The following is a 23147-nucleotide window of genomic DNA, read 5'->3' as shown; positions in this document are numbered from 1 at the left end:
AATTGAACCGCACAGGAAAACGCACCTGGTGACGGTTCACACACGCCAATGAAGTTGCACATATTTTCGTTAAAATGTCTTCATTGTAACGCCTGATGTCTGCTTGCAACCAAACAACACTTGAGAATGTCACCTCTTTAAGAACCATTGACGGTTATTAACGTGAATTCTAAATCGACTTTGTGTTGAAGACACACTGAGACCCATGACCATGGATGAACTGATCGCCGGCCAGTCGCAGGGCACTTTGACACATGATGATGTCAATGCTTTTGTGAGCTTTGTGGAAACGCAAACAGCTGAGAGGGGGGAAAAAAAACCAGCCCGTCATTGTCACATTTAAACATTTGCCCTCTCTCAGGACGAAAATTCAGAAAAAGTCCACTTTAACATTTTTAAGACATTCAACAACAGACCATGATGACTGCGAAAAAGATTTATTGTAAGATTTATGTTTTGGGTGCTAAAGCAGCCTAAACCAGCGGTTTGTGGTTTGTTTGATTTTTTTTTATATACTTTGCTATAAATTATTGTTCCCGAAAAAAAAGAAAAAAAGATGTACATGGTTGTCATCGGATCGTACGAGTAAATGCTTCCGTGTGGCTTACAGAAGCGTCCTTTTTTGAAATAACTCCACACGGACAACACGATACGGGACTGTATAATTATCTATTGAACCACAAACAACATGACACAAGTGTTAAGGAAAGAAACAAAATTTACACGACGAGAGGAAATGGGCGATATCTAGCCCAGTGTTGAGGTGAGAGTTTTTAACCAATCATAATTCAGCTAGCTTGTGTTGCCGGGCAGATTTCATAGTACGCCTTCGTGATGATGTTTTAGTACGGCTTGGTGGCGACTGACTGGATCACATTTCTCACCAGCAAATGCAATTTTTGTCATTTCAGCTCAGCTGTTAAGCAATTCAGTCGCGTTAAGCGTTATTTCTCAGACTGCAGAATACATTTCTTCATGTCGTTTTCCCTGACAGAAGTATCACAGCGTGGTTTTCTTTGTTTCATTGCTTGCAGCATGATTAAACGAACACGAATGGGAAGATGTTTATAAAACCAGCGAGTTGCTGGACCATGTGCCAAGGAAGAACCCATGACATTTCAGTTTGCGTATATTTGGGCTTTTCTTTCTAATAATGAAAGGTTGGGGGGGGGGGGAGGTCCGTTCCAGATGTGCAGCACGTCAAGCATAATAAGCACTGCAGGGATGTTGACGCTTTGGATCGCGTACAGCAAACAGGTGCCAAGGACTTGAACCATCATACCTGTTTTTACTAACGAGTTTACATCCCCCGTGGCATACTTTAAAGTAAACCATGTGAGCGCAGTCAAGCTTGTGTGGATTGTTGTGACGATCAGTACGCTCATCTGTGACTTTGGACACCCCCCCCCCGCCACCGCCACGGCCCCCCCTCACAAGAGTCTTGACACAAGGATTTTGTCTTGTGTGTTTATAATAGACTTTCTTGGAATCCTCCAATTCGTAGCGAGCCCCCGGTACAAAAGGTCCAAGCTGTTTTGTTCATGCGGATTAAAGACTATATGGCTACGAGTTGTGCAAATAGTCCAGGGAAACGCATCCATTTCTCCTTGGGCTGAGGTCATCACTGGAAAGAAAACTCAAATTACGACAAACTGCAAAAAAAGCAGCACTGTTTTTTTTTGGTTCTCACGTGTTAAGCGTCTCTGGCTCTGCTATGCTACGCTACATCGCGCAATCCTCTACAAATGTTGACCCCTAAAATGGGGCAGGGAGGGTAAAATGTTGTGGAAGGAGAATCAAGGCTTCTGAATCTTCTTTTAGACGTTTGACAACTGTAAGACAAAAATCCCACCAGGTTAAACATACGGTCATTCATTTGAGATTTTCCTGCAGTCAATAATAAGGTAAATTGCTTGCACGTTACAGTCCTTTCATTACCCACAAACAAAGATATATTTTTTTGTCAAGAGCAATAACACAAACTACCATATTTTAACGGCCAAAAGATGCGCCGAATCAAAGGGCGCAGCATCAGTTCTGGGTGCTATTTTTGTATTTAACATGCTACCTCGCGCGCATGCTAGCTCGCCCATGCTAGCTCGCGCATGCTAGCTAGCCCATGCTAGCTCGCCCATGCTAGCTCGCCCATGCTAGCTCGCGCATGCTAGCTCGCGCATGCTAGCTCGCCCATGCTCGCTTGCGCATACTAGCGCGCGCAAGCTAGCTCGCGCATGCTAGCTTGCACACATGCACTCTGAAGAGCCCTTCAAGGGGGACAGACCCGTTGCTCCACAGAATAGCTTGCGTACAGATTTATGGGTCTCAGACTATACATAAGCCGCGTCGCATTACAGGGCGCCTCGTCTGTTTTGTAGAATATTTGGGATATTAAAGTGCACCTTATGGTCGTGACAATACGGGGACCCTCATTTCAAGGTGTTGGTATACCATTGGTTTATCATACAATGGTTTAGGTGATCACTCGTATTTCACAAAGAAACGCAGATTGTGTCAACCAACGCTAGCACCATTGAAGCATTACACCTATCAATCTATTACTCTAACGCATGGCTTATCCTGCTGAAGATGATGGTGGATGATGGGGATGACAAGTATTTGATGGTGAGGTGCAGAATACTCCCAGGACTCGTCCCAGCCACCACAAAATGATTGTCAATGGAGCAGTGAGCGGGTTGCATGAAAATTACTGAGACCCAAAAACTCTGGATGTTTCTTTTGTTTATCCCATTCTCTGGGAATCATGTGATTAGCACGTCTGCCTAACAGCCAGAGGTTCTGGGTTCAAATATCTGCTCAGGAATTTCTAAGCGCTACAAAATGGATGGATGGATCTTGATTTGTATTCCTCCTGAATGTGAAGTTGTGTTCTCTTTTAGAGGGGAGAAGTCAGCTAAGATTCTGTGCACCCGCTAGGCACAAAGTGGAGAAGTGAAAAAAAAACTCTCCATTTCGCAGTTCAACAGATTTGAACTTCTTAGTCACAACAGAGATCTACAGACGTCAGAATCTTACCTTTGACCGCCTCGTGAAGCAATCTTGTTACAGGTTTTAAAGATGGCAACATGAACCCAGACGGAAGGAGGGTGGCGGGGGCTGGTGATCCAAAAACAGCGGTAAGTCAAAGAGTTTTGTTGGACAATCGGATCATCTTTACGAGTTACAGAGTTTGGATATTGGACAACAACTTCCTGTACTCCAGTGTATATGGTGTCACAGGTCTGGATCATATGTGGATCAGCATGAATGGAAGTCACTGGGGTGCAGACAGCGCTGTCACTCTAGAAGTTACCATAACAAACTATAAACCTACAACCCCACAATCGCATTTCTGCCCCCCCCCCCTTTGCCTTGGTCCGTTCAGGTGGCTCTCATGGTGCAGTGATCAAGGAGTTCGGCCACCTGAGACTTGTGTTGGCTTGCATTGCAGATTAAGCTACCCCCTCCCGACCCCCGCACCCCAACACCCGCTAAAAACGCTTCCGCCACCCCCCGCCCCAACGCCGCAACAAGACTTCATAAGCCGCAGAATTCCTCCGTGGTCTTTAAACACAGTAGTCCATCAACTTCTTTCTCTGCTCCCACTGAGCGAGGCAGTGTCTGTCAGAGCACCGCAGACAGCAATAAAAACAAGGTCAAAGCCACGGTCCTTCCATCTCGATGATGAATCATCACGTTATGGCAAAATAATGAAAAAGATTACTGTTTACGGAGAGCACCAGAACAAAAAAAAAAGCAGCTGGTTCTTAGTGATTCAACCTCGTGGCTTTCACACAAAACTTTTGTGTGTTTTGACAGCACGACTACTGTAAGACCGTGACATCAGAAACGGTCTTCTGGTCTGACAATTGTGCATTTCTCTAAAATGTGCATGAGAGAACGACTCAGACAACTTTGAGAGCTTCTTAAAAATGGACAAAAAATTAACATGTGGTTTCCAATGACTGTATGGAACTAAGTGTCCCCGAGTTAGCATTGACCACAAGGTCCACAAAAATTTCCCCTCGGGATTATTTAGTAAAACTCTCTGATTCTGACACCTCAAACTTAAACATAAAACTACAATATCATGAGGTTATATGTGAACAAAGGGATACATCTCTACTCTCGCAGCTTTAACAATGACAAAATAAAAATTGTCATCAACGTAGCGCATACTTTGAGAGCAGTCACCCCTAAAGAGTGACTACATGTCGAGAGCCGACACGAAATTCAGCAGACTGTGACCCAAGTGGATGTAGCCTCGTCGCTTCAATCTGACTTTTAATAAAGTGTCTACAAGGAAGAATCAATTACAGAACGACATGGTACCAAGAGCACAACCCTGCGGGATGCCACCTCACGGAGGCTCCATGTCTGACATGAACTGACCCATAGAGTCTAAAAGTCCCTGGCAACACGTATGAAGACCAGGACCAATGTTAAAGCAGAACAGAACAGTCGACAGAAGGAAAAACCTTTAACAGTACGGTGAAATAAAGTCAAATTTACGATTTGACGATATTTCCCCGGAGAAATATATAAGTGTGTGACTTATAAAGCACAAGACCTCAATTGAACTTAAAATGACAAATATCAATTTGTTGGATGTTTTGGTGAATTTGGCACAGAAAAATAAATCAATAAAAAATGTAAAAAAATATTTTGGTGTTTCTAATAGATTCTTCATGTTTACCAGCGCCGTGTAGCGGATCGTGTTTGACCTTCCAGGAGCCACTCGACGACGTTGTTTGCTCAGGATTCATTAGCTAATGCCTGCTGATAGCTACATACAAGCCACTTTCAAGCCTTTAACACCACATGTGGACCGTCTGTCACTAAAAACTTAACAGCATGATCCTACATGTACTATACACGATTACTTACTCCCTCGTGTAATTTGTAGGGTCTGAGCTAATGTTTTTTTTTTTTTCCCCATACCATATGCTCTCTATTTATATTTGCTCGGCTAACGGGGGTATGTGTTTGGGTTAAGGGACGGGGTGTAAAAGGGAGAGGATGCTGCTTTAAAAAAAAAAAAAAGCTTATTGACATGGCTGTATCAATGACACTGAAAAAAGATCAGTCACTTTTTAGGATGAACCCTAAAAAAAGACATCACAGTCATGAAGAGTGGATCTGCGTAGATGTTCCGCACGAGCGTCACGCCGGGAATATTCCCGACGACGCTCACAACCCGTCATATGATCGCCTGCCGGGTTAGGTTTCACCGAGGAATTGTTTCGCTCCTCTGCAGTTGTCTAAAGGGAAATCTTGCATCTGTTACGCGGATAATTGACATGACAGTATAAGTTTTCTCACAATGGTCAAAAAAAAAAAAAGATCAAAATGAAATTCCATAATTGGTGCGTTTCCATAATTTGTCATTTCTAGCAAGCTAATTTATCGCGCCGCTGATGCTAACGAAGGCGCTCAGGTTCTAATCATGTTGAGTTAATGGCTTTTGATGACTTGCATTTTTTTACGTGTCGTTCACCTTTGTCCAACGAGCAAAGTCTGCCCATTTTGGTCCACATTTTCTCATGTGGCCTCCTCCGGGCGTGTTAAGTGGCGTAAGCCGTGCGGTGGACAGCTGCCGAGTGTTTGGGATATTAACAGCTGTGAACTTTTAAACTGGCAGCTATTCACGAGATTCAATGGCAGCGTCCGTCGCACTGACTTGTTATTTTCATCACTTCCTCCGAGCTCAGAGATTCTATTACCAATTCCAATTTTCATGATGGCACACCGACGACATTACGATACATTGACGTAAAAGACAGCAACTCACTTATTCGCATGCATATTGTGCCAGTAATAACCAATACATCTCAAATGACCCCGACCGGGGGCAACTGGTGTTCTATTTATGACCAGCAATGAAAATAATGAGGTCGTCATGAAGATGACAACCATGTTTTTGTCAGTGTAACTAGAACTTAATAATGCACTGTTAGGTTCTGCCATAATGTCCTACCCGTGGGAAATTTCAGATAAGCGGCTAATTTGACAAAGTACTTCACTGCCTGAGTAATGTGGTCAACAGAAATATACGTCAAAAGTATTTTGAGGCAATGAAAAAGTCAAATAAGAATCAATGCAAACAAAAATAGTAGCATATTTTCCGGACTATAAGGCGCATCTGCATATAAGCAGCAGTTTTCTATGTTGAAAAAAATTAATTGTTTCCTGCATATACAGAACGATTTTGTACTGCGAATGCACATAAACGTACATAATTCATCCAGAAGAATTACGAGACAGCTTTACAGATATTAATTCCACAATTGAATCACTGCACAGACAACAATTTAAAAAAAAATCTAGAAATATATTTTTGTACACTATCGCAGGTCTTCAGCACACCCGTTGGGCTCATTTCCGTCCCTCGCAGAGGAATGAGAGCCTCATGGCACACATTAGCAGCTATATATTTTTTTATCCTGTCTCGGGCAAGGCTAAACATTTATTTTACCGTCTAATCAGATGTTTACTTTAACCCTTCGTCATGGTTGCGAGCGCACTTCTCGGCTCTAAAAATAATTCCTGGCTCAGATAAAAGTTTCTAGTTCTTGATACAAAGTGAAATCTTGGAGTGGATTTGGTGCTTAGAAAGGACACAAAAGGACACTCTGTTCAGTCTCCAGTGAAGATGACACTGTCAGAGCGGGCCTTCAACATGTCCAAGGTGTCTCCTGATGGAGACCACAATGAAAGATGGCCGCTCTCAGGGTGTCTCAAAGGAGCTCGGCAGGGAGACGTAGATAACCTGGACGAGGTGATAAACGTCTAAAATTAGTTTTGTCAGAATGTTCTGTGATAAGACTGTTTCACATGTCACACACTGTGTCACTTTGTTCAAGTCCCACTCAATGCTGTGGTTAAATTTACGGAACGATGATCCTAAATAGAAGACGCTCCCCACGCGACAGGGCGAGAATATGCTAGCTATCTCTCACAACTTCCATCAACAAGAGCAGAGAAATGATTCTCAGTGGTTCTGAGCGTCGAAAACTTTTGGATAACTCCTACTATCAATAACGTACAAAAAAAAAGTGGTGGCCTGAAGAATGGTAACTTGGCTAAATTAGCTTGAACCAAGCTAGCGATAGCATGAGCAACACCTACACATTTATTTATTCAGTCTCGCTCATATGCAGACTCTTTATTATAAAATATATGAAATGGTGTTGAGTTCTACCTCATCTCCGTTACGAGTGGCAAAACGGAAGCGAATACACATTCGGTGTGAACGCGACTCTCGTGGTCATTCTGCATATTCAATCGAAGGAGAACAAAGCAAAGCTAATTTCCAGATTTCAAATTAACGAGAAACCCAGCCGTCTCAATCGGTCAGGCAACTCTGACCAAATTAAATATCGGTATAAAAAAAACAAAAAAACTAAATAAGGACCTTAAAGACTGTAATTATTATTCATTATAATTATGGCATGGAATATTAAAAAAAAAAAGACTTTCACCCTTTCTGTAGCTGTGATGGAAAATTTGAGAGAGTTCCGCAAGAGCGCAAAATTGAGTTTGACGTGATGGAATTGGAAGTGTTAGTGGAAGAGGCAAACAAACATTTTCATAAGTTTCCAGAAAAGAAATCCGTTGTTCCGATAATTGCGATGTTTTGTTGGATTTAACGTGTCCTCAATGTGTGGGAACTGAATGTAAAAATTGGGACAGCACACCCATAAAACATGCATCAGTTGCCACAGTGCACCAAAATGAGCCAGACGAACAGCTGAAAAGACTTTGTCATTGGCGTTTAAGGCATGACTCCTTCTTGTGACTGCGTCCAAGACAACCCTTATCGTAATCAGAAGCGACAAAATTGCACTTCTCAATAGACAATATCACAATCATTTTGTTTTTGTCGGGTGAATCTTTATCATCACTCAAGTGTACCAAATCCCCACTGTCTGCTTTTATTTTATTTATTTTTTGCATGTCGGCTGAATTTTGCAGCACAGAACGCGTCATCCCAAACGTGCCACACTATGATTATAACATAACGTGCAGGACTGCGTTCACACTGAAGATAGCAACTTGAAATCACTGCAACCAAACTTGGCAAAGATGTTCAGTACATGTACAAGGGTACAAAGTGGAGCGCCACTAAAAGCTGTTGTCAGCACAACTCATAGTCCGGAATTTAAAAAAAATCAATAAAATAATCATCAGAAGTCATCTCCACATTTTGTCGTTTTAGTTAAACAAGAAGTAAATTGATCATCCTAGTCATTAATTTGCATATATTATTCAATATTTTTTTGTTTTCTGTTTGACATAGCTTTAAAATAAATAAATAGCGTGGCGAAAATGTTTAGATGGTTTAAAAATGTTCTTTTTTTTTGTTATTTTACTCTTTTCTCAATTTATAGATTAGATTTACTTTTGGTCCAATCAGATTTCTGCTCTGAATCTCAATCGGATCCTTCAGAAACAAGTGCTGTAAATCAGCAATGCGACAATTCTTTAACCAATCAGATTTCAGATTTGTCCTCAAAGGGGCAGAGCTTTGGCCCTTGACGAGGTCATCATTTTTCTGCCAGCTGATTAGTTGCTCATATCAAAACTTTATTTTTAGACGACTTCAAGCAGCAAAACACGTGTGCAGAAACCTGGACACGGAATACATTTAATAATCAGCGTCTCTGATGAGTATGAAGTACCGACCTCTCCAAGAGTATTGGAACAAAAAGATCATTTTGATTTGTGTTTCCGATCAAAAGATGAATATCAGGCAAAAGTTGAGAATTTCAGCTTTTATTTCATGCTATTTACATTCAGATGTGTTAAACAACATTGAAGCAAAGGTATCAGCTCAAATATTATCAAATGAACGTTTAGCGAAGCATTTTTGGAGGCATAACGGTTACTTGCAAAAACTGCATCAAGTCCGCGACCCATTGAGCTCACCAGACTGTCGCAGTTTTCATTTGAAATCCTTTTCCAGGCCTTTACTGCAGCCTCTTTCAGATCTTATTTCTGGGAGTTTCTACAGTTTCCTTTTCAGGAGGATAAAAATGCATACTCTATTGGGTTAAGGTCCAGCGATTGACTTGGCCAGTCTAAGACCTTCCACTTTCCCCCCCCGATGAAGTCATTTTCTTGTTGCATGATGAAGCTTCTCCTGATTAGTTCGGATTCACTTTTTTCTGTAACTTGTACCCAGCGGTGAAGCCTCCGTGGCAGGAAACGCTTCTATGTGGAAGCGTCGAATGGGTGCAGCCATTGTTCCCCGTTGTAGCTTCAGTCTGGAGTTGTGTAAACAGGTTTAAATGGCGGGGAAGCCGCGGAACATCTGAGAAGAGCTCTGATCAAAGGCACCTTCGCATGAAACCTGCGTGACACTGCACTGCGTTTGTGTGTGTGTACGCGTGAAAGCGTTTGTGTGTGTGGGGGTGTGTGTGTGTGTGTGTCCTACAAGGAGATGACAGACATAGATCTGTCTGGTGTGGTTGCTTCAGTGCACCCCACCCCTAGCCTTCCCCTCCCCATTTTTTTTTTCCTTGGATTTTACCGCCTGTGTTTGCACAACAGCAGTCAATGAGAGCCCACCTGCCCCCCCGGCCTCACGCAAAATCATGTGACCTCGTCCCGCTCTCCTCGGCTGGATGTTCACAACACACAGCAAACTTCATGACAAGTAACAACACGTGGTTTCTTCCCAAATGACGCCAAGAGGATTCGGTGGGGATGCAGCGTTCTCAAAATACACGCATTAAAAAAATTATATGATTAGATTTGCCTTTTGTTGTTTGGTGGATATTTCAGTCCGCGTTTCAATTACTTGAAATTCAAACTGTTGCAACATTTAAAAAAAAAAAAAAAATAATAATAATAATATTTATACAGTGAATCTGAATTAATTAAATGAAAATTAGCATAAAATCAAATCATTGTAAATTACAATTATATATTAGTTTTATTAAATAAATAATTAATAATAATAATAATTCTAAAAGATATGTAATCTGCTGTAATAAAATTGAGAAAATTATTCAGATAACATTTTCCATTTAAAGTAAACATTATCTTACATTTAAAAAATGATTCTAAACTTAAATAAAATAAATAAATACATGAATAAAAAAATTATTGGCTTTAGCTTTATAGCATTCACTAAAAAAGTCAGACAATAAAAAAATATACATTTATAAATACAAATAAAAAAAAATAGAAACAATAATTTTTAAATGTAATTATATATTCTTATAAATCCACATATTTAAGATTACCAACTCATTCTAATCGCAATGCCTTGTATTTTTTTTCTTTTATTGAGTTTAGTTGTTTTTGTTCTGTGCAATTATGTTGTTACTTTCACTTTATTCATGTAGTGTCCTTAATTTTCTCAAATGGCACTTTGAAATAAAACCCATTATCTTTATTACTGAAATTAAATTGTGATAAAAATCACAAAAAGATACCAAAACAAAGTACAAATAATTAATTGACTTTATCTTTATGTAATTTGGCTGAAAGAAAAAAACAAGATTAGCCCATCTGTAACACGCCTCATTAACTTGGACACTTTTTTGGACCGTCAAAAATCATCTCGGCTTTCATTATCCGTCGCATTAGTCTTTTACTATTTAAACCTCACTTCCACAAAGCAGCACTAATTGTTTGAGATGTTACTTAGCATGCGCACAATTACACGTTACAACTATAGACGGACCCTGAGAGCACCCAAGTGACAGTGAAAGTGCACGTTCAACAAAAAAGAGCTTTGACAACGCCATTCTTCCTCTTTTTTTTTTCCCCCTCATCTAGGAAGAGACAAGCTGGAAGACTTGGAAGCCGGAGAAATACGCTTTCACAAAAAGAGACCGGGAGTAAAGTAAATGTCCTTCCAGGAAGTCTGAACTCTTCTCGCACGTCATTGTTCGAGGTGACACCGCGTGAGAGCTCTTTTAGCTTCCATCAAGTCCAATCCCGAGGTGTGGAGGGACCACCCATTCGCTTGCTCATTCAGTCTCTTGTGCTTATGCACAGGCCTGCCTGGCTCACTGCTCCTGGTTAGGTTGAGGGGAGGGGGCGGAGGCCGACTAAAAGTATGGACCGGGACAACGGGGGTCCCGCACTCCTTATAGGCCACGGACCGGACGAGGCCGCTTCAACGAGGGTCTCCTGCTGCGGCCGGCTTTGATCGACCACTCGGCTTCACGGAACAATCGCGGGCTGACACCACCCGAGGGGCCGGGCTTGGAGAGAGGTTTGCAGTAGGGTGGGCTTCACGTCGGGAGTGTTGGTGATGTTGACGTGGACAGCGATGGGGACAACGTGTCGGCCCAAGCCGCTGCGTGGAAAGCGAGTGGACTGCGTGTGCGGTGGCAGATGTGGCAGACATGCTCACATGCCACAGGAATGGAAATGCTGTTAATTTGTTGTTCGTTGGCCACTAGGGGGCAGTATCATATAGTTATATAAACACAAACAAAGAAGAGTTTCAAAACTAAGTGACTGAGTACGATACAGTAATACTACTTGTTTGTGTTATATGTCGCTCAACATCTCCACATAGATGCTATTCATTAGCCTCTCTATGGCATTTTGCATTTAGTGTTAGCATTAAGCTAGCAGACCGCTTGTCAGTCAGGTGGTTGTTTCAAATATAAGCGTAATTTTCTTTGTTTTATATTTAACTCCAACTGGTGAACTACCCATGAAGCGAGTTGAGTGCATTAATTTTTCTCACGAGTCAAAGAAAATAAATGGCCAAGCTTGTTTCTTTAAAAAAAAAAAACTTGAAAGTGGGTCACTTGTTAGTAAAGGTATATTAGGGGTGAAACGAGTCCCCGAGAAATTCGAGTACCTCAATTAACTCAATTAATATTTTAAAATTGTTTTTTGTCTTCTGTATATACAATTATCTTGATCCAAGCAAAGCACAAAACTTATTCTGATCCAAATACCTGATTATTTTCTGACCCGAATACCAAAATATTGGACAGCTGCAGCCCTACAACCAGAGATCACCTCGATCCACTGTCGTATTGAGTAAACGTGTACGCACATGTACGTCTTTTCGTTGGACATTAATCAAAGGGAGAAGAAGCCGTCCATTGACTGTCATATTATTGCTAAGGATTGCCTTGACGGAGCCCACATGGCCCCCCCACAGATGGTCTGGGGCCCACCTGAGCTCTCTCACCCCTCGGCGTCTGCTTCATATTAAGCTCTGACAACATGGCTCGCGTTCTGGGAATCCGCACCGTTTTTCGTGGCCAGACTACTTATTCATTGCGTCGAACGGGATGACCTAATCACTTGGCAGCTCATCAGTTGAAGCAAAGCTCATAAATGGACTCACCCCCCCCCCCCACCAACACCCTTTTCCTCTTCTTCTCGACTGCTTTATTGTATTTTATTGTGTGTCCCGACAACTGCGTTTGCTTATGATGGATGAGAGCTTTGTGTGGTTCGATACCCGGCGTGGAGCCGGTTGGCCCTCGAGCTTTGTAAATGCAGTTCAGTGGTCTTTACTGTCTTTGCGCACCTGGACGTACTTGGAGCAGCACGACACCGGGCTCAGGTCATGAAAACTGATTCAAATTGTTAAAGCTCGAATTAATAACTTAAAAAAACAAACACTCAAACTGCTCTTTCTTTTACATATTTTAAATTCATCTTTATGTTCCATATATACATATATATTAGGGATGTAACGATTCACTCAAGCCCTGATTCGATTCGATATTAAATTTTCAGTATTAGATTTTATTTTTTCCCCAAAATGAATAACAAAAGATATGACCAAAAGATATTTTTATTTTAACACCTGCCTGTTGTCATTTTTACATCGGGTAACTTTTTGTAACTTTACAAAAAAAATACTTGAAAATGAACAAATAATTTTAACTGTTTAATTGCATTTTTGTCTTGCTATCAGCGTTGTTAGTGCCAAAACTAAACATAAAAATAAATAAATGTCCAATAAAGTTGACCTTTATAATTACAAATCATTTTGTGGTCAAAATTTCCATATCAATACTTTTTTTTTTTTACATCCATATATATTTTAAGCAGTTTATGTATATATTATTATTTTTTATTTATTAATCGTTCGATTCCTAATATATATATATATATATATATATATATATATATATATATATATATATATATAACACATACACAGAGAGCGAGAGATATCAGTCCCACTGTGGAAAGAACAGGAACATCCGTTTTTTTGCACTTCACATTCTTTACAGTACACCTTCCATGCACATGCACTCATTTGGGTAGATTACAAAATGCTGACATGGGCAAATTTCCTCAGCAATTTTGTGCGCTGAATCGTCAAAACAGAACCTTGATGCCCGACGAAGGAGCCCCCCCAGAATGCTGATAACTTGCACCCCTCCCCCTTCCGCTTTTCACGAGCACTCCGGTTCATATTTTTTTTTTCCTGGGGGTCCATTGACTTTCTCCTTTTCAGGCTCCCTTTAATCCCCGGGTCTGTGTCCTCCGTGGTTGGCTACAGAGAGGCTATTATTCGGGGCCTTATTACTGCGCCCCTCGCGGCTTATCTCCTTCCTGGTGACAGTCTTTTCAAGCCTCCCCCTAATGACCTGGGGAAACTCACATGCTCAACTTCCCAGGGCTGCGGGGGCCTCGCTGATGTCAGAGAGGGTGGGGAGCATGGTGAGGGGTGCTACGTCTCACGGCAGGTGACCGAGCAAAGGACGACGGTTGGGAAAGTCGTCTTCTTCAAGAAATTCTTAATTGCTCTGGATGGGTTACCTTTAAGACACTTAAAGTATCGTCCAAAGTTGATTAACTAAGTAGTCTTCTGGCACTGTAATGACGTCCGATATACCCCGGAGGCATAATTAAAAGTCTACTATTCGTCTTTTTCCTCTTTCTGGCCAAGTGCATTTATTAGAGAGAAAGTCCATTTTGATTTAAATGAAATTCCGAGGCCCGGCCGAGAATTCAAAACAGCGCATTCACAGCTGGATTGTGTCCTCGTCGTCATGATAGATTGCTTTTACAGTGGAACCTCCACTCTGGAACGCAATCAGTTGATCTTGGTTGCGGTCCAAATTGTTGTCATTTCAAAACTTGGAGCGGTTGGGAGGGAATTGTCGCCATCATTAAAACGTATTTACTGCACAGGGAATGTGATAAATCGGATTTTAATATTTGTGACCGTCATAAAAGTAAAAAGTTCAACTTGGGTGTAATAAAACTAAAACTGACTTTAAATAGAAGTTTTTGCCTTTTGGCAGAATTGTCATTTTACGTGACATCACTTCCAAATGGTTGTTTCCTTTTTGGCAATAGAAAATATCTGTTAAAAAAGAAAACAATAAATATGATAGAGCTTTTTATTATCAAAATTTTCGATCCCCTGCAAGAGCTGTGAACACCAATTAACGGTCGTCTTCATCTCAACTCCTCATGTGCATCAAGGGGGATTAAAAATAATGAGGGGGAAATATATTTGTCATTTTCATTTTTTTTTTTTTTTGCATTATTAATGGCTTTTAAAAAATAATTTTCTCAAAAAAGAACACCGGTTGCAGTTTTTCATTGCTGCTAGTTATTTGTTTGCGATTGACCAGTTCTGTTGCATCCAACTGCATCTTCTACGACGCAGTGCCCTAAAATGTCATGCCATTTTTTTATTCACGATGAATAAAGTTTTCGTAAGCAAACAGGCGTGGTCTGTACGTTAATGAACGTAATTATCTGGCGATGAAACTTCACTTAGTGTTGCTCTCCTTGTTCTACACTGCTGATATTAATCTAAAAAGGCTAGCTTTAGCTTTGGGCTAACGTCATATGCTTTAGGTTTTGGCTAGCGTCATTAGCTTTGGGCTAACGTCATTAGCTTTAGCTTTCGGCTAACGTTATTGGCTTTCGGCTAACGCCATTAGCTTTAGCTTTTGGCTAACGTCATTAGCTTTAGCTTTCGGCTAACGTTATTAGCTTTCGGCTAACGTCATTAGCTTTAGCTTTCGGCTAACGTAATTAGCTTTAGCCTTTGGCTAACATCGGGCTTCCATTGCGCGTGTGTGAGCGCAACTTTACTGATGCAGTTCGCAATTAGGTGTTGTTAAACACATCGCAAATATTTTCTAAGTGTTTGCGCCCATTTTCAACCTGTTTGATCTTTTTTACATTTCCAAAATGTTACAGGGCATCATGAGCAACACATCAGTGATTTCTGTTACAAAATGCGGGCAATCCCTAATATTTGGCAGCTCTGGTCTTAACCCTTTTGACTTGTCATTGTTGCTTTTAGCCAACCCAAACCCTGTTTTTTTTTAATTACTCCAAAGCACTCTTCGACAGCGACCTCTCCCCTCCATCCCTGCCTACTGTGCTTCCATCAACAAGGTTACTGAGGGGATAGAAGAATGCGGAGTAAAGTGGACGTGACACCTTAAACGTAACACAAAGATGTGTTTGCTGAGAGGGCAGACCACAAACTGAAAGCTAATCAATAGCGGCTCGGAGTGCCGCAAAACCCCCGCAAGTTCAACAAAGCATAAGGGCGCTGCCGAACACAAACACCCGCACACACATTTCGACTGTGTGTGTGTCTGGAAGCCATCACTTTAGTGGCAATCCATTTTAACGGTGAGTGGTTGCAGTGTTCATAAATCACATTTTAAAAAGCAGTGCGGGATTATCTTGTGACTTTTCAGCATTAAACATTTATACGGTGACGTAAATCCATTCAATGGACACTCCATTAGGTACAACTGCGAAACGCTCGGTGTCTAAATGAAGTCCCGAACATCGGGAGGATGCAGCCTTCCCGGACAAAACCTCAATTGGCTGATTTGTGGTTTGACATCTGGTGATAAAAGTAGAGAACAATGAGGACACGAAATAAAAACTTATTTGCATGCATTAACTTTATATGAAACACCTATTCATATATATTTTTAAGTTGACTTAAATAAGGCTTGTGTAAATTTTTGTATGTTGTGTTTTAGAAGAGACATGGATGATAGAATCATTTGCGAAGAATTGGCAATTGAAATCCAAACAACAATTTGGGAGGTCATTCATGTAAATTGAAAACAAAAGTGGACCTAAAATTGATCCGTGTGGCACTCCCAAGTTAACAGAAAAACAACATTCCCCCCCCCTCTCTCTCTCTCTCTCTCTCTCTATCTCTCTCTCATATATATATATATATATATATATGTTAATCATGACCAAGTCAGCAACGGTTTCAGACATCACACACACAAGTTGCAGGTCCAGCTCTTGCGGCAGATTCAAGAAGGCTGCACGTTGCGCTTTTCCTGCACTTGAACCTCTGGCATGAAAGGCGAGGGAGGAGAGGGATGCCAGATAATAACGGAAAGTGTTTTGACATCCAGCTTTAAGTCATTATTGGATTGAGATAACCGGGGAATTCCATCCGACGCGGGGTAAAACAAACAAAGAAAGGAGATTGCAAATGATTCCGGCAACAGCGCGAGTGCCGTGGTAGCCTCGGGTCGCTCAGATTACATCACAAACGCAATCACACAAGTGGAACAATGGAATCATGCGTGTTGGTGCAGTGCCGGCCGGTGGAGCAGTGCATCCTCCTTGCAGGGTCAACATCAGGGCACAGAAGTCAGAGACGTTTACTGTACATACTGTACGCGGCATGATTTCTTCTTGATGATTTTGTGCTAGCTGGACCAAATGTGTGTTGATTTGCGTTCTTGTTCTTGACACTAAACAGACTGTGACTGAACTTGTACAACATCCTGCGATGGCTGTTGTGTTCTCTAATTTGAAAAGGCAACGTGTAATCATACTTGCTTGTTTTCCCCGAAAAGAGGTCAATTGGAATTCTAGAGAGTGGAAAGAAAAATGTGGTTGCAGCACGCACACGTGAGTTCAGAAAAATAGCAGCACGTTTAACGGCAGTTAAGGCTCAAAATGCTTATAGAAGCTCGTTTTTCTTCTTTCATAAACACATTACTCTTTATTCAATTCCAAATCAAAACAAGTAAGGCAATCAAATTCTGGCGCATGTAAACTGTTATTTCAGCCAAGGACCAATGGAAGACATTCCAACATTCCGCTGCATGACTTAAAGGGGAAGTCGACCCCAAAATTTTCTTACCAACAATATGTTCTATGCATGCCCACGAGTAGAAAAATAGCATTTTGATTAAAATTGCGTTCGCAAAATATAATATAATCAGGCGGGCGGCCATTTTGTCGCTTCCGTCGACTGAAAATGACATCACAGGTGCTGAGGGCTCCGGTAACGAGCAGGTAAGCCGTGATTGGTCATAACTTGAGCCCTGAGAAACTGTGATGTCATTTTCAGTCGACACAAGTGACAAAATGGCCGCCCCCTGAGACGGCTAAAAACGGGTGGAGTTTACTGCTTAACTCATATTCCGCAAACGCAATTTTAATCAGAATGTCATGTTTCGATGAATGAAAGCACATAGAACATTTTAGTGCAAAGATTTTTTGCTGGAGTTGACTTCCCCTTTAAAGTTGACTGTGTGAAGCCTCCACTCTTACAGATGTGCAAACACCACAGCTGTTAAAATTGTCGCTTCAAATGTTGTTTATACGATATAAATACATTTTATTAATAGCGACAGTTGGACCCTGAAATGACCTCTTATCTCCTAATGGAGAAAAAAAAAACTTGAACCAGCGTTTTCCGAATCAGATCTTCTAATGTACTTGAACTATTTTACGTTTTATTTGTTTTACAAGTTAAACAGGACCAAGATCGTCCGTCTGATTAAACCCAAATACCGCATGCTAAGTCACAACCGCATTTAGCCCCCTTTTCTTGTTTTTGTTCTTTTCTGCTTATGCAGTAAATTACCTTTCACCCAAATTTGACAATCACAGCACGCACCGAACATAATAACGCCCCGAAAGGGGCAACAACAATCGCTGCGACCTTCCATCACGTGTTAATGCTTGCATTCAAAATAGCCCCCAAATACACACACAAGCTGTTTCCTTCCATCACACTCAAAATATATGAGCCATAAAAAGCTTGGCAAGCATATCTTTCTCTGTCCCTCGCTCTCTCTCTCTCCATCACTAAACTCATCTGGCATCTGTCCGAAACGCCCCAATTTGTCAACTCGAGCCCCCTGAGGAGTACCTGTGCGGCAGTTGTGCGTGTTTACGGACCAGTTTTTTTTTTTTAGCTTTCCAAGGGCCAGAGAGCATTCCCCGGGATTAGAGTTGGACATTCGTCACTTTTTACCAAAATGGAGTGTGTGGATCTGGCTCAGGTATCCCCGCTGCGATAAAAAGTTCGAATGCATGACCGGACAACCTGAGCTGGCTTTCGCTCGGACTCTCAGACGAGGCATCGAATCGTGGCCGCCAGCAGATGGTGCTGTTTCGCTATGTTACCAATTTGAAATAGAATATGATAGTTTGGATTATTATGGGATAAATAAAGGTCTGTTTGCTCTGAAAATTGATGGCAGGTGATATTGTGAGTACGTGCGGCAAGAATGTAAAGACAACATTTAGACAAATGCTTAAAAATGATCATTCTGGAAGACAATGGACGGCCATGACCTGAGTTCAACGCCTCTTTGGAACTTTTTCTGACAGGAGAAGCAGGGATTTGTTCTAACTGATCAGACGATAAAAGAATATCTAAAAACAAATCCTCAACATGTACAATTTATTTTGTGTGCTTGTGTAAACTGGAGCATTTTTTTAGAGTGTAGTTGCTAAGTTTCTTAGGGTTTTATTAACATGTATGGAAAACTAATACTAAAAAGCAAAATAAATTGTATCAGGGGTGTCACATTAGCCTAGCAAGAACCTATGATACATTTTAATTCACATCTGGATAAAGGTGCCTGGTGGCTCCCCAGATCGAAAAGTTGAACCTGCCGTGCCTCCATTATATGCAAATTCTTCAAATGCTTTGACATGCCGTGTGTATGTCATAATGTCAAACTGCAACGTACAGTGTGTGTTACCCAACAGAACTGCAGTCTGGACTCATCCTTGTGACACTCCTGCAGCTTTTGATCTCCTCTGTAATTACAGCGTGTAGCAATCGCCTCCATTTCCCAAAGATGGTGATTGAAGTTGAAAGGACGCGCTCACATACACACTAGCTCGCTACGGTACATTTTTAAAGAAGATGCACTTTTGTTCACGTGTGTAATTACCTAGCGCTATTGTTTTGATTACTATTTGTCAACGTGTTACTGAGGAGGATGACGCGTGAACGACACAACCACCACGAATCACCGAGATAGACAGGCAGCAACACATTCTATTTTGGGGCAAATCTGAAGACAAATGAAGAGAGAGGAATTTTTGAGAGCTCGTCTTGCTCCGGAAGTCAAATAGTAGAGTGCCAATCAAATAATCATAAGTAGCCTATCGCGCTAGCTAGCATACGGGCAGAAAGATTATTTGTCAATTTTGTTGGAGGAGTAAAGCGCCTCATATTGTAAAATTACATGTTTTGGGTTAGGATTATACGTTCAAATATACGCAATAGAAAAAAAAAATTGTCATAAATTGGACCATTCACAATCCTTCCTTTATGCGATAGGTCCCGCCCAGCCCCGCAAAGGTTAAGAATGAGTGACTGCAAAAAAAAAAAAAAGGTTTAACATACTGTAATAACATGATGTCAGCATTAGCACATTAGTGAGGCTTCAGATCATAATAAGGCTGACGTATTGCATTTCATCTCTGCACGGCCTTGTGCTGAAAGGCAAGGAATAGACCGCTATCTGTTTACAGCCTATTTGTGGTGCCGGCTTTAAAAAGTCTGCACAGACTTTAGGTTTCGTACACGTTAAAATTACCCGAGGGTCAAAATAAAAAATAAGAAAGGCCATTCAATTTTGACACTTTGGGCCCTATTTTCGTGCCGAACACATTTTGGCATTTTTGTAAACGGGCTCAGTTGGAAACAGGTGTTTGCGCCGTTGTGGGTGTAAGCACAGTTGACTTGATTCCCTAGCAATCGAATCGGCATGCACAAAGTAGATTTGTGAGGAGCTGCAAAAAGAAGAAGAAGACCACCTCCAACCCCCGATCGTACTGTACGTCCGTGTGCCCTGCAATTGGCTGGCAACCAGTCTGTAACCCCGCCTCTCGCAAAGTCAACTGGATTATATTATCTTTAAAAAAGTGGATGAATGGACACACATTTGCACCATGCTCCATCCGAATGCCATTAAGGCAACCATTCTACACGTTGATAGTAAATCTATCAAGTAAATATATGAGCAGTTTCTTTGGCAAACCCATCTGCAAGCCTTTCACCAAACGAAAAGCAGCCAGCAGAACTTAATCTGTTCATTCATTTTCTTCCCCCCACCCGCCTCTATTTTGCAGTGTAACAAAGCGTGTAATGTTACTGGTGCGTGGAACACAAACTGACAAGCATCCAGGTAACATGGAATCATTTCAAATCCTAATGTGGCACTGACAACAAGGGGAGCATTCGTTTTCTTGGGCCTCGATTGTCTCATTTCGGGAGCGGGCTGCCTTCCAGTCACAATGAAACATTGAGCTGCAAGTGTTTTGGACTTGTTTGCCGACACAGCTGGGACGCTGTTGGAAAAGACGATTTTGCACGGGTTAACTCTTGGCTCTATTTAGCGGTGCGGTGTGTTGCTTGAACAGTCTATTGTTCTTACGCTTTGAGGTTCATGCACACACAGACACAAGACTTGAGCTTGTACACAACACTAAATTGCAAGGCTTTTGAAACTAATCCGTAAAACGTGTGGAGTTTGGTACATCATGAATCTTGCCAATCTAGTTTCAAACTGCTGAGAAGCCTGGTTAATGCCCTTTGAAATGAGGCCCCGTTTCTGAGGAATGAGCGTTTGTTGATTAGGGAGTGAGTGAGCTGGTTATCCCAGCGGAGTCGGGAAATAACAGCGGAAATGTAGACCGGAGGTAGGGATTTTTTTTTTTTTCTACAAACCCCGAAAATTATTAAATTAATTAATTCTAAAAAAGCCGATAAAAAATAAAATAAAAATAAACACTCAACATACATTTTTCCCAAAAAATGTGTTGAATTTGGGGAAAAATACTGAGAAAAAAAAAATTACAAATATTTTAGAAAAAAAACATCTATTTCCTCGACTGATGTTGCAAATGGATCAATCGTGTCTCTGCTGTACCTGTGGCTTTGAAGATACAGTACATGTCTTTCAAAATGGGCCTGAAGTCAAACAACACTCTCGTGTGACGTCAGAAAATCAAGACTCCTGCTCCATGACGAATGCATGCATGGCGTTTCTTAACTTTAGCCTTCCAGCGGAGATGCCATGGGACGATGTTCATATTTCATTCGAAAAATATTATTCTTTCCCTTTATGTACAGCACATTGTACGCCGCAATGGTTGCTTTTTTTTATGTGAGCTACAAATAAACTTGAGTTGAGTTATTCACTGCTACGAACAAAGGGGAGAATTTCTCGTTGTTTTGATTCATAATAAACCAACCACAGCTATTTGTGACACTCACACATCATTCGGATGCTTTCTTTGAACAATACTTCAAGGAAATCCCAATTGTCATCGGAATCTATCAAGAAATCACTCATATTTACCCCTCGTATGTAAATTCTGCTGCGCTCAATGAGAGACGAGCAGGGAGCTGCTGCCCTCTATGGGTCACAAGAGGACCTACAATTTGATTTTAAAAGTGGACTGCAAACTTTGCAATGCTTAAAAATTACCCGCAATAAGCTTTGTGAAATCATCAATTTTATATACTTGCTCTCATTAGGGTTGCTGGTGACTGGACCCAACTTTGGGTCGAAGTTGAGATGGAAATACACTTTTCAAGATGATTTTTTAAATTATTTTCTTTGCCCTGACTCTGAATCTGTGCCCATTTTTTTCTCTGGCACATCAGGTTTTCATAATAATAATACGATAATAATATTATGTTCAATTCATTAATATATTTCATAATATTTAGGAATTTTTTGGTGGGGGAATATCATACCTGTAAATTACAATGAATAATAAAATCCAAATTTCTATAATTAATTTTTTTAAATCGATCAAACTTAAAAAAAAAAAAAAATTTTTTTTAAAAATCCCCAAAACGTCATGTGCTAGAAAAAGAGACATATTTAAAATCAGCGTCAAAAATACATTTAGGGCCTAACCTGCATTTCAAAGGCGGCAACTCTGAAGTGTGAGTCAGTTGTGCTAACTGTCTACGACTAATGTCTTACTGTGCTACATTTCAGAAATGACAGCAGTTTTGTATTCAAGAAACCAAATGTGGGCTCGTGTCGCGATTCCTGGAGGAAGACCGGCTTTGTGTTGCTCCCTTCTGTCAGACGAACAAGCTTTTCCAACCCGTTTGGCTCATTTTGCATTGCAACATGCAAGACTGCGAATGAGCTGGGCGAGCAACCAGACCGCTAATTAATCACAGCTACGGTAATATGCGCTGCTGCTGCTGAATACTGCGAGGCATTATTAAGTTGGTTACACACATACTGTTAATCGGGCCAAATTCAAGCACCCGCCCCCTCCCCCTAAATTGTTGGGCCCAATATTTGTGGGACTCTTGAATTTTACAAATCCGTGACTGCCATGCATGACCACCAGACTGTTTGGTCCTCACAAGTTCATCCATAATAGACGTCACATGACTTCCTCTGGTCACTTCCTCCTCCTGCCGAGCTCTTCCGAGCTGATTTAAGCAAGTCTGGCCGACTATTATATACTACTTTTAATGTTGGTCATGTTGGTAGTACATCAAGAGCGCAGACTTTTTGCTGGTACTTGTGTACAACATTTGAGAAGCACCCGAAGGCCTGTGCTTTTTTTTTTTTTTGCATTCTCAGGCCCAAATATTTCACCGTAACTGCACGGAATCACTTTCATCAAGTCACACTTACACACACATGCTCACACGTCTTTCATGACACCCAGCTGAGTGATGAATGAGCTCATAAAACCAGGTTGATGGGTATGAAAGAAAAAATAAGGATACACACACCAAAAAACGCACTAATGACCATAATTACACTATTTTATACAAAATAGCTTAATTGCAGGTTACGTAGTGATGTCTTCTTTTCATGTACCGGTAGGTTAATTCTCACCATGTGCACTGTGATGGTGTTTAAAAAAAAAACTCTTAAAAGACTGTTAAAAGTGACTAA

General features: G+C 41.1%; 1 long non-coding RNA gene across 2 annotated transcripts in view; it reads right to left on the bottom strand.

Annotated features, from left to right (window-relative positions):
- Positions 1–1494: 1494 nt before the first annotated feature.
- Positions 1495–23147, bottom strand: part of LOC148315864 (uncharacterized) — a 22409-nt gene continuing 756 nt past the window's right edge. Inside the window, exons 2-4 of one of the 2 annotated variants that reach the window (XR_015840542.1) lie at positions 3034–3114; positions 1691–1832; positions 1495–1624 (exon numbers count right to left, since the gene is read on the bottom strand). This is a non-coding gene — a long non-coding RNA (uncharacterized LOC148315864). Of the gene's footprint in view, positions 1833–3033; positions 3115–23147 lie in introns of both variants that reach the window. The other variant, XR_015840541.1, reaches the window with a different exon arrangement.

The sequence above is a fragment of the Idiotropiscis lumnitzeri genome, unplaced genomic scaffold (assembly GCF_059441095.1).
Source record: "Idiotropiscis lumnitzeri isolate Australia: NSW breed Sydney's pygmy pipehorse unplaced genomic scaffold, RoL_Ilum_1.0 HiC_scaffold_35, whole genome shotgun sequence".
Taxonomy (NCBI): Eukaryota; Metazoa; Chordata; class Actinopteri; order Syngnathiformes; family Syngnathidae; genus Idiotropiscis; species Idiotropiscis lumnitzeri.
The sequence above is the reverse complement of the archived record's forward strand: the minus strand, read 5'-3'. Positions and strand labels throughout refer to the sequence as shown.